Here is an 18682-nt window from a genome sequence, read left to right as displayed (position 1 = left end):
TCCTAGCCTGTTCCCATACCTGCCTGTGCTCCTCAGGAAGTAAATTATTAGAAAGTATCATGTATATATCATGAAAAGTGAGACTATAAGATTGAGTTATATATTGAAACTGTTTAATAAAGGAAGCAGAATTAGAAGTATAAGAACCCAGCTTAGTTTCTATCTGAAAGAGTTCTACTAGAGAGAATGGAACATAAACTTTAATCAGTCCATCCACACAGCCACCTCTCTCAAAGGGAGAACAGTGGAAGGGTTTAGATGGCTGGAATCAGGCAATCTAGCAGTTCGAGAATGGGTGGTAGGGGGAGTGAAGGTTGGAGCCATGGCAGGGCCTTTGGAAATGTCCACTGCCAAGGGAGGAGCAGCTGCTGCTGAAGAAGGATAGGCTTTAGAGAAACAAGAATCCGGAAGAGGAGCAGAAGGAACAGTCACCTTAGGAGTAGGGGTGGGGGCCGGATGTCGGATAGGTAGAGGTTCATTAGCAGGAGCTAGAGTCAGAGATTCCAGAGTCAGAGAATCCTCCAGTTTAGGCAGAGCTAGGAGCATATGAGCAGGAGAGAAGGAATCCAGAAGAGATGGTTTAGCACTGAGAAAGAAGAAAGCTATGATATAGGGCAACTCTTTCCATTTGCCTGTTCGCTGGTAGAAATTAGATAATTCCTATAAAATATTGGGATCTAAGGAGCCGCTCAGTGTCCACTTTTTGTTATTTTCTAAAGCATATTTGGGCCATCTTTTAGTACAGAGATGGATCAGATTAGCAATCTTTAAGTAAGGCATTAAGCTGAGAGGTTTTAAAGCTTCAAGAAGACAGCCTAAGGGAGAGGAAGAACCAATAGGGTTGGAAGCCTTATTTCCCATGTTTGCAGCAGAGAGGTAGAAAAAAAAAAAAAAACATAAAAAAAAAAAAAACAAAAAAAACAAACGTGATCCGCAGCCAAGGCCCCAGGCGTCCTCAAGGACAAGGACAGATACCGGGCACAGGCTGCTAGATGGCTCGTCAGCTGAAAAGCAGGGGCCCCTGCTGCATGAGGCAAGGATTCCCTGGGAATCCAGACAGCATCTACCGCTTCGTCAAGCCAGAAAACGTGTCACCCTCACACAACCCCCAAAACACACCCAACGGTGGTGGTCAAACTGTAAGGAATATCTCAGGCTGCAGGCATGTTAGGTGGCTAGAAATTTAGGCCTGCGATAGGGGCCAACTGTAGCCAATAAAGACCTGGTGTGTGTGTGGGGGGGTGTTCCCCGGGTTCATGAATACTCAGTGAGGCGCCAGACACTCAACGGTCATTCTCACAGATTCAGGAAACCATTTATGCTGGCTGAAAAGTGGGGGACTCACCAATTGGAGAGGCGGTGTTGCACGGAATTTTCATGCGGCCAGGCGAATGGACAGTGGTCTGTCGCGTATGGAGCAGAGTCCCCGGTTTGTGTGGAGCAGTCCCCGTGTACGGGTTTCCAGGCGCAGGGTGCCCGGAAGTGCCCGTGCTGTCACAACACCAGATGTTAGTTATTTGGCGGCGCTCTGACCCTGCATTGCACACTTTACGAAAGCAACCATGCAAAGCCACGGGGTCCTGGTCACATGAGACGTTTTTTACCTGGAAATGGCTATTTTGACCCAGAAATGGCTAGGTGGAAGTGTCTAGGTCTGCCGGACATGCGCAACCATGCCCAACTGTGGGGCGTGTTGTGAATCTACCATAGCCTGCCTCAAAATGATGTAAAATAGAGCTGGGGAGATAAGTCAGTTGGTAAAGAGCTTAACTTGTAAGCAAAAGAACACAAGTTTGAGCTCCAGAATCTATATTTTAAAAGCCAGACATACTCTGGAAATCAGTATGATCTCAGAAAATTGGGAATCAACCTACGTCAAGACCCAGCAATATCACTCTTGGGCATATACCCAAAAGATGCTCAACCACATTGTAAGGACATTTGCTCAACTATGTTCATAGCAGCACTATTCATAATAATCAGAACCTGGAAACAACCTAGATGTCACTCAACTGAAAAATAGATAAAGAAAATGTGGTACATATACATAATAGAGCATTATGCAGCGATAAAAAACAACGTCATCATGAGTTGATGGATGACACAGAAAGACAAACATGGCATGTACTCACTCATAAGTGAATATTAGACACAAAGCAAAGGATAAACAGACTACAATTCACAACCCCAGAGATGCTAAGTAAACAGGAGAACCCTAAGGGGACATGCATGGATCACCCCAGGAAGGGGAAAGGATTAAGATCACCTGGGTAAACTGGGAGGGGAAATTAGAGGGGAAGGGATGGGTGGGAACATGAGGGTTCCAGATGGCTGAGTTGGAGGAGGGACAGAGAGAGAGAGAGAGCAATGAAAGAGATATCTTGACAGAGATACCATTAAGGGGATGGGAAAAAATCTGCAGTTAGGGAAATCCCCAGGAACCCACAAGGACGTCCCCAGCTAAGACACATAGCAATGGTGGAGAGGGTGTTTGAACTGGCCTTCCCCAGCACTCAGATTGGTGACTTACCATAGTTGTCATCATAGAACCTACATCCAGTGGCTGATGCAAGCAGATGCAGAGACCCACAGCCAAGCCCTTGGCCAAGCCCCTGGAGTTCAGTTGAAGAGAGGGAGGAGGGATTATAGGAGCAAGACAGGACAAGATCATTATGGGAAAAACCACCACAGAAACAGCTGACCCAAGCTAGTCGGAGCTCATGGACTCTGGACTGACAGCTGGGGAGCCTTCATGGGACCCCACTAGGCCCTCTGAATGAGGGTGACAATTGTGTGGCTTTATCAGTTTGTGGGTCCCCTGGCAATGGGACCAGGACTTATCTTGGGTTCATGAACTGGCTTTTTAAAGTCCATTCCCTATGGTGCAGTGCCTTACTCAGCCTTGATGCAGGGAGAAGGGGCTTGGTCCTACCCCAACTTGGTATGCCACCCTGTGTTGACTACCCAAGGGAGGACTTACCACCTATGAGGAGTGGATGGGGTGGGAGGGGTGGTGGCAGGGAAGTAGGAGAAGGGAGGGGGAACAGTGAATGGTATGTAAAATGAAAATTTTTTTAAATAAATAAATAAATAATTTTTTAAAAAGCCAGACATGGGGTCCTTGTAAGATGTTCTTTTAGTCCCAACACTGTTGAAGTAGAGACAGGTAGACCCCTGAGGCTCACTGGCCATTTTGGATATTCTACTTGGGACTTTTAGGCCAACATAAGACTATTTCCAAAAAATGTGGATGGTACCTGAAAAATGATACCCAAGATTTACTCCTGGCCTCTGCACACACACACACACACACACACACACACACACACACACACACACACCATGTTGCCAAATATTTATTTAATTTTCTATCTGATTAACAATTTATTTTTGATATCTTTGTCTATAAATAACAAAAAAATACAACTAAAAGTGGCTTTTAAAAAATAAGGAAGCTCAGTCGGGCGGTGGTGATACATGCCTTTTATCTCAGCACTCAAGGACGCAGAGCCAGGTGGATCTCTGTGAGTTTAAGGCCAGTCTGGTCTACAGAGCAAGTTCCAGGAAAGGCACAAAACTACACAAAGAAAACTCTGTCTAGAAAAACCTAAAAAAAAAAAAAAAAAAAAAAAAAAAAAAAAAAAAAACAAAAAAAAAAAAAAAAAAAAAAAAAAAAAAAAAGAAAGAAAAAGAAAAGAAAAGGAAGGTCCATATTCACACCTTCCCAAATAAAAAACAGTCACTTGAGAGGAGCTTCACAGTGCGGCTCACTGTGCTGTCCTTCATTCAGAGGTGACTATGGTGGTTCAGGCAAGATGGCTCCAACATCCATCCACAGGCAGGAGAGGAGAGAATGAGCATTTATTTCTTGCTTAGGTCATTTTTTCCACCTTAAGCAAAAAAAAACTTCTCTAATTTCTGGTGGTCTCACCTGGGTATGATTAGAAATAAGTCCATTCTCAAATTAATTCACTGACAAGGGTAATAGAATTTTAACAAAGAACAAAGACCAAATTAAGACAATGGGATTGGTCTCACGTTCAGGCTTCCTGGAACACAAAGCTGGTGATTGATTGACCAGTACCGCGGGCATCTGTACCTGTGTGGATAGGTAAGGCAGGAATGCTAGCCATTCTCACCCTTCAGGTCACTGGGAGGTGGCAGGGAGAACCCCCGTGTCCATTTGTCCACTTTCTTTCATTCTTCCATTTGCCTCCCTCACCATTTTCTTTTGTTTTCTTTCCAATCCCAGCTCCTCCTAAGGCACCAAGCATTCCCACAGACCACCATGGTTTCTCTTTCTCTGTCCTGTGTGAGGAGTGGAGGCAGACCCTGATGGCTGGAAGTCTCCTTGCAGTCGGTGCAAAAAGCCTACACACACTAGCATCTTCAGACCTAGCTAACTGCAGTAATTTATCCTGGCTCATATTTCATCTCTATCCTGCTTTAGAAAAATTGCTTTTTCAGAAGTCCCTTGGTCTTGCTGAAAGGCACAGGTATGTAATGATGTCTTTGTCTAGGAAGAGTGCAGCCTCTCACCACATAGCAAAATGCTACCACAGTTAGATAATTAGTCCAAAATGTGTTGGTGATGAACAAAAGTTGATGAATGAATGGTGTTGTCTAAAGTAGTAACTGATAGAACCTGCCTGGTTTGTTTTAAGAGTTGTGTAAAATTCTAACTTACTGGAAAACTTATGTGGACAACTGGCAACAAACCCTATGGTTTTCTCCATGGGAATAGAACATTTGTGTTATTTCATTCTCCAAAATGACTTAGACAAATCTTGATTTTGATCAAAATTAAAAATATTAATAACCATTGTAGCACAAATTGTTAGAAGTCTTGTTAATAAAAACAAACCTGGATCCAGGTATTGGGGTGAACGCTGAAAGATCAGAGAAACAGAACCAGCCACAGCTAACCTCACCTCACCAATTTCTCAGCCGATCCTTGTGGTGGTATTGTGTTCCCCAAAATATTGTGTACTCTAATAAATTTATCTGGGGTCAGAGAACAGACAGCCACTAGATACAAAGGCTAGAAAATGGTGGCACTCACACCTTTAATCCTAGCATTCCAGAGATAGAAATCTCTCAGGATCTCTGTGAGTTCAAGGCCACATTGGAAATAGCCAAGCATGGTGACACACGCCTTTAATCCCAGAAAAGCCAGCCTTTAATCCCAGGGAGTGGTGGTAGAAAACAGAAAGATATATAAGGCGTGAGGACCAGAAACTAGATGATTTGGCTGGTTAAGCATTCAGGCTTTGAGCAGTAATTCAACTGAGACCATTCCGGATGAGGACTCAGAGGCCTCCAGTCTGAGGAGACAAGAACCAGCTGAGGAATCCGGCGAGGTGAGATAGCTGTGGCTTGTTCTGTCTCTCTGATCTACCAGCATGGACCCCAATAACTCACCTTGGGTTTGATTTTATTAATAAGAACTTTTAAGATTCATGCTACAGATCCTGTTTCCTCAAACTGGAAGCCTCTGAATCCTCATCCGAATGGATCTCAGCTGAACTGCTGATAAAAGCTAAAAGTTTAAAAAGACCCTATCTAGTTCCTGGTTTTCATGCCTTATATACCTTTATGCTTCCTGCCATCACTTCCTGGGATTAAAGACTTGAGTCACCATGCTTGGCTGCTTCCAGTGTGGCTTTGAACTCAACAGAGATCCGAATGGATCTCTGCCTCCAAAATGCTAGGATTAAAGGTGTGTGTGTGCCACCATTTTCTGGCTTCTATGTCTATCTAGTGGCTGTTCTGTCCTTTGACCCCAGATAAGTTTATTAGGATGCACAATATTTGGGACACAATATATCACCACAAAACATTTTTTTTTTTTTTTTTGGTTTTTCGAGACAGGGTTTCTCTGTGTAGCTTTGCGCCTTTCCTGGAACTCACTTGGTAGCCCAGGCTGGCCTCGAACCAGAAATCCGCCTGCCTCTGCCTCCCAAGTGCTGGGATTAAAGGCGTGCGCCACCACCGCCCGGCCACAAAACATTTTTAATAATGAAAATTATGAGTGTGAATCAAGTGGTGTCTTGGGAAATGGAGGATCAGAAATGTAAGGTCATCCTGATTACATAGTGAGTCTGAGGCTATTCTGTGCCACATGAGGACTCTATTCAAAAACAAAACATAAACAACTAGTGTGATGAAAAATAAAGCAAACTAATGGCAGCAATAGAATCTATCCTTTCATGATAAGACAGCCACTTTCAAAATATAAATGCACTGAATTCTCATTGCTACTTCCTTTCAGAAAGCACTGCTGTAAAATGACCTGCCTGGAGGGCTCCATGTCATCTCACTTTGATCTATACTAGGTATAAGTTGACTCTTAAGAATGTTGAAATGTTATGTTCTATCTTAAAATTAAGTAGATAAATCTCACATCTCTTTTTATATTGTATCCCATTTAGTTTAATACACTGAAAAGACCCTGAAATTTTAAAACCTCCCTATCTTACCACTCTGTTTTGTTTAACCTAACAGAAACATTGTCCTGTTGTGACTATGATTTTTCTGCCACTAATTTTCATACTCTAAAAAACACTTTGAAATTCTACTGAACAGGCAGGAGCAATGTGGGGAGGGTAATGAGGACTATGGGCAATGAAGCTAATGAGAAAGAAGACGCAGACAGACACACAGGGCCTTTTCTGTGGCCGCCAATTTTTTGTTAAAAATAGAACTGTTGGCTTAAATTGAGTGTTTTTCATTAAGATTAATTTCTGGCCAGGGCACAATGGTAGGTAAGTACATCCCTCTCCTCCCCATTATATGATGAACTTATATACTCCAGAAATGGTCACAAAACAAGCAGGGGAGGATTCTGAATGTAAAAGCGAGATGGTTCTAGACTTTACTGGAGGTCACCTGGACATGGAGTTCCCAATCCTTGATCTTGTTAAAGAAGACACACCAGTTTAGTTCATTCTTCACCCAGATCATAAAGGATTCTCACAGGCAACATCACACAAGGCATCAGTGAGGAAGCCCAATTACCACCTCACCAGCTAGGAACCATCCTCTTCTATTCTGAGCTGAAACTCTACAGTCAGTCCAGTGATTTTTTAGTTCAGCCCCAAAGAAAACACTTCTATGTCCTCAGATGGCACAAGATAAGCCAGTGTGAGCTTGTGGAGGGTCACATATCCTAAGCAGACTAAACACCAACACAGGAACTCTGAGAGTCTGAAGTCAGAGACAACAGTGGGCTGAGAAGTGTGTCTTATACCTGGACAGATGACTGCTTGCTAACATGGAAGAATTCAATAGGATGCTTAGTCTCCTAATACAGGGTACAAAATGTCCACATATAAGTGAAAACCTTTCATCATACGAAAAACCAAGAGTTCACAAGAAAATCTACCAAGACAAACAATATTCTGGAATGATCTGTCAAAAATGTCAAGGCAACAGTCATTAAAATGCTATAAAAATCAATTGTATCTTGAAACAAAAAATAATCAGAAAACCTCCTACACAACCAGTTTGTGAGAGGCAATTCTCATCATGGTCTAAATTGGGGAGAATGAATCCTGGAAAAGGCTGCATTCAAATCTGATCCTTTCGCTTTTAGCTTGGTCCCCAAACTGTGTGGAGCAGCAGTTCTGTGGACCACTCTAGGAAATGCACTGAGAATGATGGAAATTTAAACTCACCTTAACCCTGTACTATGAGTCAAATGAGTGAATACACTCTTCAAATACAATTAAAACATGGGCTCTACCCTCTTCAAAGAAGCTTCTTTTTGCAGCATTTGGTGATTAACAGAGACCCACGTGGTCAGTGTACAGAGAACAAGAGACTTCGGGGTGTTCAGCCATCATACCCCTTCCTTCCAGTGCTCAGGGGGTAATCTCAGAAGAGGGGTGGAGAGATTTTAAGAGCCAAAGATGGTGGATGACTATAGCAAAACTGTTTTCAAGACGCATCGGGACAGTCCCACATGAAATCACAGCAGCTGTAACTGCATGCATAAGACCTGCAAAAGGTCAAGCCAGGCCAAATCCCAGGATGTGGAAGCAGTTATGAAGCCCACCACTAGGTGGAGAGCCATTGGTAATTGACAGCTGCTTAGAGAGGGAGACTTAGTTTTCTTTAGGATCTGGTCCCTGAGAGTCCACCCATGCTGCGTAGATGAACCTTCGGGATTCCTGGCAGCACTACATGGACTCAGTGAGTTTGTGAAAGAACACTTGGAATTGGGGGAATGACCAGGGAATAAAAGGAGTTAGAGGGTAGCTGATCCAAACACATGATATACATGTATGAGACTCTCAAAAATAAAATAAAAATTGGGGTGGAGGGAAGCTAGTTCTAGTCACCACTAGAGGTAGCATATTAAAATTATGAATTATGAACACTGCTCATTGTATATGCTTTTTAAAAAAGTTTCAGATGCTTCAAAACTTTTATAATGCGGATGTTTTAAGACATGAAACTGTCAAGGCAATAAAAGAAAGTCATTGGCTGCCCTCTCCCCTTTTGCTTTCTCAGTTTTATCAAATACTTGCTAGAACAAGCCCGTGTTCAAAGGCTGAAGAGTGTGGGCTCTGACATCTGGGAGTCAGGGCGGCAGCAGACGCTTGTCCACTCAGGAAGAGCAGAGCAGCCGTCCACAGGAAGAGCAACTCCACTCAGGGGGAGCAGAGCAGCCGTCCACTCAGGAAGAGCAGAGCGGCCGTCCACTCAGGAAGAGCAGAGCGGCCGTCCACTCAGGAAGAACAGAGCAGCCATCCACTCAGGAAGAACAGAGCAGCCGTCCACTCAGGGAGAGCAGAGCAGTCATCCACTCAGGAAGAGCAGAGCAGCCATCCACTCAGGAAGAGCAGAGCAGCCGTCCACTCAGGAAGAACAGAACAGAGCAGCCGTCCACTCAGGGAGAGCAGAGCAGAGCAGCCGTCCACTCAGGAAGAGCAGAGCAGCCGTCCAAGCAGGCCCTTCCTCTTTTCACTGGAGTTCCACCCAAGCCCTCAGCCTACCCAGTGATGCTGTTCTTCCTCACCCCATCTGCCACTCTAGGAAACTCTCTGAAAACACTTCCCCAGCAGAATTTCTGACCAGTACTCTGTCAAGCTGACAGTCCAGATCAACCACCACACCAAGGAAAAGCAAAACAAACTAGGATTCAAGAGAACAATAGAGCAAGCCACATTTGGTCATCCCATGAAAGGAAAGTGGGAAGACAAAAGCAGTCCTGTGAAGCAGCCCATCTGAACACATCTTCCTCCCCTTCCTTCCTCCCTCCTTCTAACATGCAGCTCTTGTTTCTCTAAAGGCACCTGGGGATGCTTTGGGCTGGTTCTGTTTCCCAGAGCAGCTGCAGTTCATGCAGTGGGCTGCTTTCCTTAGAGGGATGCTGACCGCTTTCACTAGAGTCCCCGAGTAGGTCCAGCATTGCTATCTCTGTGAGGAGCTGGACATCTTTTGCATCTTTACCTGGCTGGAAGTGATTACCTGAAGGTAATGCAAGAGGGAGTTGCTGTAACTGAGCTGTAACCTGACGTTTCCTCCTTTGCATCGGGGAGGGGGGGGGGACTGAGTCAGTCCTGTGGTGATATTTTATTTGTATGTTAATAAAGTTTGCCGGGAGATCAGAGGTCATAGCTAGCCATAAACAGAAGTCAGGCTGTGGTAGCACACAGGCTTAATCCGATCACAGGGCAGGCAGAGTCTCTGTGTGTTCAAGGACACAGCCAAGTGTGGTGACACACGCCTTTAATTCCAGTACCAACCATAGAGACCTGGAGGTCTGTATAGACAGGCAGTGACAAGGAAGTGAGGTGGCTGGGTTTAGAGCCAATGAGAAGGCAGAGCAGGACAGCAATAAAGGCACAGGTTAGACATGAAGAGGCTCTCTTGAGAAACAATGGCAGTGTGGTGAGCTAAGGTTAGTTTGGTGGCTATCACTATTTCTCTGATCTCTAGGGCTATTACCCCTGTATTTTGGCTCTGTGTTTCTTATTTAATAAGACTGTTTAGAAATTCGTCTACACAGTCCCCTCATGGTTTCTGAAACGGTACCTTCTAAGCATCCACCTCATACTGAATGGGTTTTGAGGCTGGAGATCTTCAAACACAGACAAGCCTTGTTGTCACAATCACAGTTGGGTTTGTCAAATTCCTGGCATCAGGTACTAGGAAACTTGTTTACAATGTTTTATTTCTTCCGTAAAATAACACTGTGCATAGTTGTTACTACTGTGCCCATTTTACAGAGCCTGGACACGAGACTTGGTAGAGCAAGCTACCATGAAAATAGGTGGGGAACAGTCTGTCTAAGTTAAGGTTTCCATTGCTGTCAAGAGACACCATGACCACTGAAACTCTTTATGTGGGAAAACATTTAATTGGGGCTGGCTTACAGTTCAGAGGTTTAGTTCCTTATTATGGGAGGAAGCATGGTGGCATAAAGGCAGATGTGGTGCTGAAAAGATAGTCCAGTGTTCTACATCTGGATTGGCAGGCAGCAAGAAGAGAGAGAGACACTGGGCCTGGCTTGAGCATTTGAAACCCTGAAGCCTGCCCCAGTGACTCACTTTCTCCAAAAAGGCCACCTACTCCAACAAGGCCATATGTCCTAATCCAAATATTGCAACTCCCTATGAGCCTATGGGGGCCATTTTCATTCAGACCTCCACGGTTTCTCAAAACCAGCCCAAGCTCAAGTGCAGGCTCCTGTGCCCTGCCACAGTTAATTCACAGAGACTCATTTCCAGTGCGTGCTTGTGTGCTGGGCTTGAGCAGTCTTACAGTGAGCATCTATTTCCCTTTTAATGTTCTAGTGCTCTAGAAGAGGGGGATAGAGGCGGATCAGTGGATCAGAGACTCTGAAAACTGAGATAAGGCTAATGGTGGCGGGGGAGGGGGGATGACACGTCAAGCTGAGTCAAACTTCCATGTTCTCTTTACTACAGTGAATCAGAGTCCATCCACCAGAGTCTCTGTAGACAGAAAAAATAAGCAGAAACTATATCAAAAGGACCATTCCCCAGACATGTTATTTCTGTTCACATTAGAGACTGGGGTGTCACTTCAGATCTGTATTAAATTATCTTTCCAGAATATCAAGGCCTTTACCTTACTTACCAATGATTTAAAACTCCATCCTTACAAGATTGTCCTGAACAACCATGGAAACATGAAAGGGGAATGAAGTCACTGGAGAGAGAGAAGACTGATATTCCTACCCTGGAGAGATGACCAGGATAAGGGCTGGGTTGTAAATTATTGCAGTAGTGGCATCTGAGATGATTCTGTATGATACATGAATACATTCTTTTTTATTTTTCTTTCTTTTATTGAATATAGATTTTTTTTTCCCATAAAATATATTCTGGTTTCCTTCACCTTCCTTCCATTGCAATCCACACTCTTTGTTGCTGGAGGGCTTCTCTCCAGGTCCCACCAAGCCCCCGCAGTCCCACAACCCACGTATAAAAATAATCACTCAGGTGCTTATATTACTTATAAACTGTATGGCCCTGGCAGGCTTCTTGCTAACTGTTCTTATATCTTAAATTAACCCATTTCTATTAATCTGTAAGTTGCCACGTGGCTCATGGCTTACCGATACTTTACATCTTACTTGTCATGGCAGCGGCTCACAGGTCTCTCTCTGACTCAGCCTTCTACTTCCCAGAATTCTCCTCTCTCCTTGTCCCACTACTTCCTGCCTGGCCACTGGCCAATCAGTGTTTTATTTATACAGAACGATATCCACAGCACTCTTTTTGTCTCTCCTTAGAAAACAAACAGACATCTAAAGAATAATAATAAAACAAAACAAACTGAAACACAGGAATTCCCTAAAACCACAAAACCAGATGCCATACTGTATATGCACAAAGCTTTTGGGCATTACCAACCAATATCTGATTATATTTAGGGCCCACTCCATGAAGAGGAACCTCAGTATTGCTCAAGTGGTCAAGACCCAGAGATCATATAGGCCACAGACCTAGAAGAAACCAACTACTGCTGTTCACAGATAGTTCTTATAAGGTATGTTTGTGGTTGTATATTAATCTCATCAGCAATTAAGGAAAAAATCAAGTGTGTAAAATCTGTAATTTCTGGCATTGTTTCTTAGAACAAGGCTAATGTTGAAGGAATGAGTCTGATCCAAACAATAGCTTTGAGTGAATAATATTATAATTGAAAGAGATGGAAAAGAACTGACAACATGTATAAAACATTAGCGTTGGAATTCATACCAATCTCTCACACTCTGATAGAGAAATCAGATGATGACAGAGTCTCCAGTTATTTCCCTGTTCAGAAATGGGCTAGCTTTTGACTTGAGGGATGTGGGGTCCCTGCAAATGCTATGACAGGCAGAGCAGTGAACCATGAAAGGCAAACAGGAGACCCAGTTCAGCATGACTCAGTTAGCTAGGCTGGTTCAAACTTTTGGAGTCTGACCCCAAGTGGTATATTTTTGACATATTTAAACAGAGTACACATTTGAGAAAAGGATCCCCATGGCAGTTATCACAATAAAGCTTAAAGCATGACTAATTGAAACTCCTATGCAAGTACCTGTGACCTCTTCCACAAGAATGGGTTCTATTGACTGAGAAACCATGCTCAGGGTAAGGGAGAGTCAGGAACTACAGAATAGCAAAAATTACCAGGCTATAAACAACATGCACTTCAGTCTTCTGGACAGAACAGGTGTAAATCCTTTTCACTGAAGAGAAAAGCTCCTGTGTTTTAACATTTCTGGTAGCTCTAGTGCTATCTGTGAGCACAAAGACCATGTGTCCTTACGTAGTTTGAATCCTAAATTGTCTTATAATAAAAACCCAGAGCCAGATATTAGGGTGAAAGGTGAAAGATCAGAGAAGCAGAACAAGCCACTGCCACCACCTCTTATCTCACCAGCTCCTCAGCCTGAAAGAGAGTGAGTTCCTGTCTCCTCCACTTATATTCCTTTCTCTGTCCAGAACCTTCCTGTCTCAACCTTCCTAGTACTAGAATTAAAGGTGTGAGATCCCAAGAGCTATATAGTTAAAGATGTGTGCCACCACTGCTGGCTTCTATGTTTAATCTAGGGTTTGTTCTGTCTTCTAATTTTCAGGCAAATTTTATTGTTCAAAATATCACCACATCCTTCTATCTCTCCCCATTTCTAACTTTTTTTTTTTTAAAAAAAAATAGTGGCTTTAATAGAGGCCATGGTTAAAGGCATTGCCTCCATGGCCAGTCTGATTAATGTAGGCAAGCATAAGAGAATGAAAGAATAGCTAACAGGGGCCAAGGAAAGGGGAAAGCCATCGAAACCATGAGAGATTTTATCGATCTTTTTGTGTAAATCAATAGTTTGACCATCAGTAGTATGGGGCAAGTCTGACTCATGAAAGCAACATGCCAGGAGATTGTTGAGGAGAAACAAATAATCTACGGTAGCTCTACTGTGTATCCACTTTGATAAGCAACACATCAGCCATTTCCTTCTTCATCTTTACACCCATCATTCCATTACTAGAGTTTTGTAAAGGATAACTTAATTATGCTAAAATCCATATTATTATGTTTTGACTGCTCAGTTAGATTTGTCCAATCAAAATATTGCCCATTCAAGTCACTAAATATTTGTACACCATCTTTTATCCAGACAACTGGTCCTAAAAGATAAACAATACTTAGCATGACAAAACAACATCATAATGTCTTGTATTAGAGATGTGCCTTTTGCCCTCCCCTCCAACAACCCTGACAAAAGGCATTTGGATTTTGTGTGGACAGTCTGAGAATTAGCATGCCATAGTCAGTAACATAACAGCATCATTTTTGAGTCCATAGTATAATGTCCTTGCTGTTTCCCCAAAGTCTCAGCTTGATGAGTTAGTTTTGGTTTTCCCAAGTCATCAGATTATTCTTCCTATTGGGGCATCTCCTCTTGATGGGTTGCCCTCTGTCTTTAGATGTTTCATTTGTCTGGTGGTCTCTGGCATTCTGTTCTGGTTGGATACAGTGAAGTGGGAGCCATCTGGGAATTTGTACATTTTCTAGAAAGAAATAAGCATAACCTCACCTCCATGTTAGAACATTGGGCATTTTCCTCTGACTAACACATACCGTAAGTTGTGTCTCCTTTAGGGAAAAAATGATTTTGGGAAACAGAAAAGGCATTATCCTTTAGAGTGAAAAAACAAATCTTAAAAATTTAAAGTTAGCATAGCTAAATATAGCATAGTTCCAGTGAGTGCTGTGTGCTGGTCTTGAGCAGTCTTACAGGGTGAACCTATTTTCTTTTGAATGTTCCAGTGCTCTAGGAGAACACAAACAAAAGCTAAGCTGGGGCCGCTGAGGCCTAGGTCACGCTGCAGCTGGCAGGCCTTCACTGCAGCTGGCAGGCCTTCACTGTAGCTGGCAGGCCTTCACTGCAGCTGGCAGGCCTTCACTGCAGCTGGCAGGCCTTCACTGCAGCTGGCAGGCCTTCACTGCAGCTGGCAGGCCTTCACTGCAGCTGGCAGGCCTACGCTCACCATTCCTGGGTAATCAGGTGTTGTATTCAAACCCAGGCAGCGGAAGGGCTGAGGCACTGGAGGGCTTTGAGTTCCAGTCAGATTGCTTGGGAGAGTGAGCCCCAAAACGCATGGCTGGCCTGGGTCAAGTAGTCACAGAGTCCCTTTGCCCAGCTCTGCCAAGACCTGCCAAGATGTGTCCATCAGAGTTTTCTTTTTTCCTCTCTCATTTTTTTCTTTTTCTCTTTTCTTCTCCTCCTCCTGAGAGGGTCAAGCAATGCATTACTGTACTACAGCTTGTAAAATAGCTGACAGAGATTTTATCTCCCCTTTCGTGGGCCCTCTTCACATTAGTCTCTGTGAATATTAGGTTGCGGAGCTATGAATATTTGTTCCTCTGGATCTTAACAAACATCTCAAAAATCGTATAAAATGCTTTATCTCAAAGCACTGAGAAGCAGCCATATTAATTCCATTCTCTCCCTTACAGTTACTACCCCTTGGGTAAGAGGTTCAAGTTTCCTAATTTCTATTTAAAGACAAATTTCTTACCCTCTCTGAGGACTGAGCCTCTCACGTTGGATGCCTGGTGTGGGGGTCCCTGCAAACATTATGCTGTCAGGGAAATAAACCATGAGAGGCAAGAAGGAAACCTCCTTCAGTATGACTTAGTTAGCGGGGCTGCTCAAACTATGAAGTCTGAGCCCTAACAGTTTGTCTTTGACATATTTAAACACAGCGTACTTTGGAGAAAAGTTCCCTCGTGACAAATATCACAATGAAGTTTAAAGCATGACTACATTGAAACTCTTTTGCAAAGTACCTGTTACCTCTTCCTTAAGGATGGGTTCTGTTGACTGAGAAACAACGCTCAGGATAAGAGGGATTCAGGTGAAGCGTGGCTCTACAGACAGCAAAAATTACCAGGCTAGAACCAACATCTACTCCAGGTTTCTAGATGGAACAGGTATAAATCTCTTCCATCGAAGAGAAAATGTTTTAACATTCTGGTTTCTTTAGTACTATCTGTGAACATAAGGACCTCCTATCCTCCGGGGGTGATCTATTCACACCTGTGATCTAGTTAGCTTGACTATACAGTGAAAGCTTTTGACTGAATCAAGAGGGATCCCGATGGTAACTGTGGATCCCTAGAAGGCCTCAGAGATATCACAATGATCCAGAGAATCCACACATTTGGAGACATCGCTAAACATTGACCTAAGATACCTTAGCAGTGGATGTAGGGCTGCTTTGCAGAGCAGGGAAATTAGGTTGTGACAAACCAAGTACTTCTTGAATTTGAACTAATTGGTGTGAAGGTTCCATTCACACAGAGGTACTTGTGCTCAGAACCCCCTCCCCCCAATCAAACAATAAAAATATAATGACTTACTTTGTGGTGACAGTTGAGGAAGTCTCTCTTTCTGCAGCCCAAACTGCCGTCAAATTTACAAAAATCCTTGCCTCTAAATTCTGGCATGATGGGATTACAGGCATGAGCCACCACACACCTGGTTTATGTCAGCATTTTTATTTATTTATTTATTTGTTTTTTTCAAGATGGGTTTTCTCTGTCTTGTTTTGGTGCCTGTCCGGGATCTCGATCTGTAGACCAGGCTGGTCTCAAACTCACAGAGATCCGCCTGGCTTTGCCTCCCGAGTGCTGGGATTAAAGGTGTGCACCACCACTGCCCAGCTTCAGTCAGCATTTTTTAATATTGGCACTTCATATCCATCCACGCAGTTGTTTCCTATTGGTACAGTTAAATGTCTACCTTCTTAAGAAATTTCACGTGTTTCACCAGGAAGCCACCATCAGGGGTCGTGAGCAGAGCTAATTAGTTCCTCTGGTACATAACACTCTGGTTCTAATAACCTCACATACACAGCTGGTTTTTAAAAAGTAGATTTGTATGAGTTAAGGATGTAGCTAGGGGAGAGCACTGGATTGACATCTCAAGGCCTGGGTTACATTCTCAGTCAGAAAAGAAAGAATGAAAAAAAAAAAAGATTTGTAAATATCTTTTTAGATGGAAATTGTTTTGTGACAACAGTGATAACTTTGTTCACTTAACACATAAGATGTATGCATGCACCACAAACAGTTTTCAATACTTTGCACATCTCTATTCTTTCAATACCACTGAAAATTAAGCCTTATTGAGTTGTAGTTACAAATTTATAAAGTGGAAATGTCATGATTCTTATCAAAAGTTTTTGGTTCTAAACTGCCGCCTATTTCTACTAGTGTTTAGATAATCCCAAACAGAAAAAGCCACAAGAGAGAAATTGTAAATATAGGTACACAGAGTTCCATTTATTATGGATAAAGGTCCCAGGTAAAGATAAACTATGATGCAATGAGAGTTTGTCACTGAATTAGGATTGTGAGTAGGTCACCGTATCTTCTGTCAGTAGCTAGGACATTCTCTGCCTATAGGTGTCTTGACGAAGTAAGCAGATTCAGAATACCCAAGAATGACACCTGAGTCACACAGTTACTATGACCTCATAGCTGCACCTGTAGTGAAGAGATACCGCTAAACAACAACAGTGAGGTGGGCGTTGGGGACACGGCACCTGTGAGACAGGGCAGCTCTGGGCATGATTGGCTTTTACTAGCTTCTTATTACTAGCGTTTACAGCCTAGAAGATGGGGCGTTCATAGTCATCCAAAATCCATTTTAAAGTGGCTATTAGTAAAAGTTACTGATAAGTATGATAAATGTTAGAGATGCCTCCAATCACATCCTAGACATTGTCCATCTTCCCCGTAATCACTGGTATTGTGGAAGGCGGTGGTCCAGATCCAATTCACCTGCTTGCAACTGTGGGACTTTAAATAAGTCATGAAAACTAGAGTCCCCAACCAAAATGGTGACAAAGGCCTGAAAGGCTAGAGGGACAATCACTCCTCGTGCTTGTTGTCCCTGGGTCTTCGTGAAGAATTCTGGGGTTTACAGCATCTCATGAACAGCATGACTTCATGATGGCAGCGAGTCTCGGGGCAGCACTGAAGCTCACTGAAGGCTCTCTCTCGTGCAATCTCTAAAGGAGCCACGAGATGGCGCCAGATGGCAAATTCTACTTTTGTTTACATACAGGGAAAACGGAACAACATAGGACAGAAATGAGTATGCCTCTACAACAAGCAGCAGCCAAGAAATCCTTTCCTTTTTTTTTCCATAAATATTTCCAGCCCGAGTTTAACTCATGAAACATTTTTGGGAGAGGGGATCCAGAAACCTTGAGAAAGCTAAGAAAAACAGAAGAAAACTAAGGGAAAAGATTGGGCGGCTGGGTTTCTCCATGAATGCTGCATGTGACCAGCAAAGTAGCACAAGTGTGAATACGCCACAATCGGATTCGGAAATCATCAATTCACTGTCTTTTACTTCCCACTCACCAGGAGGCTTAATTGTTTGCGTCTTTAATGGTTTCTTCCATAAAATGGAGATGGCCATTCCTTATCTGCCACAATGCTTAGGTCAACTTCCTACTCCACAGCCAGTCTGTGAAAGTGCCCATCCAAGTGATACCACATTTAGATGTCAGTGTCCTCTCTATGTGCATGGGCACTTTGACTTAAGCAGAATGAAAGAGACGGTAGAACTCAGCCATGTATCTATCCTGCATTCCACTCACAGCCATCCCTTGACCTACAGCATCCTGGCTACCTCCTTCCTGCTCTTCCTCCCTATGTCCACTGCACCCAACTGCCCGAATAAGCAAATCCCTGACTCTTCTGCCTAAATCCCTCAAGACCTACTTTCTGCCTGGAGAATGAAATCCACACTCGATCCTGTGAGTCACCAGGCCCTCATGATCTGGCCTCAGCCTGCTGTGACAGTCACTGCTGGCTGACTAACACTGTTTTGAACAGGAATGCAAGACCTGTAGGTAGAGCCATGATCGGGATTAGGACCAAATCTGCATGCTATAGAGAGAAACAGAAACACAAAAGGACCAATGCTGAGGCCCAGATAGCTCGGGCTGGGAGGCCATCACCGATTCCCTGCTTCAAGGCTCAAGGCTTTGGACTAATGTGATAAAAATGTAACTCTAGTTGATGAAGTGACCACAGGCAGGCTTCTGTCTCACGTTCCTAAAAGATGTACATGTAATGTGCCACCGCTCAGCTTCTAGAAGTTTATCTTCTGTATTTCACCCTTTACCATGCCCCAGGTGCT

General features: G+C 43.4%; 1 pseudogene; it reads right to left on the bottom strand.

The window, feature by feature from the left end:
* Positions 1-204: 204 nt before the first annotated feature.
* The window catches only part of LOC114700780, a 51642-nt pseudogene continuing 33164 nt past the window's right edge, over positions 205-18682 (bottom strand).

Source organism: Peromyscus leucopus, unplaced genomic scaffold (assembly GCF_004664715.2).
Source record: "Peromyscus leucopus breed LL Stock unplaced genomic scaffold, UCI_PerLeu_2.1 scaffold_500, whole genome shotgun sequence".
NCBI lineage: Eukaryota > Metazoa > Chordata > Mammalia > Rodentia > Cricetidae > Peromyscus > Peromyscus leucopus.
This window is presented reverse-complemented; position numbering and strand designations above follow the sequence as displayed.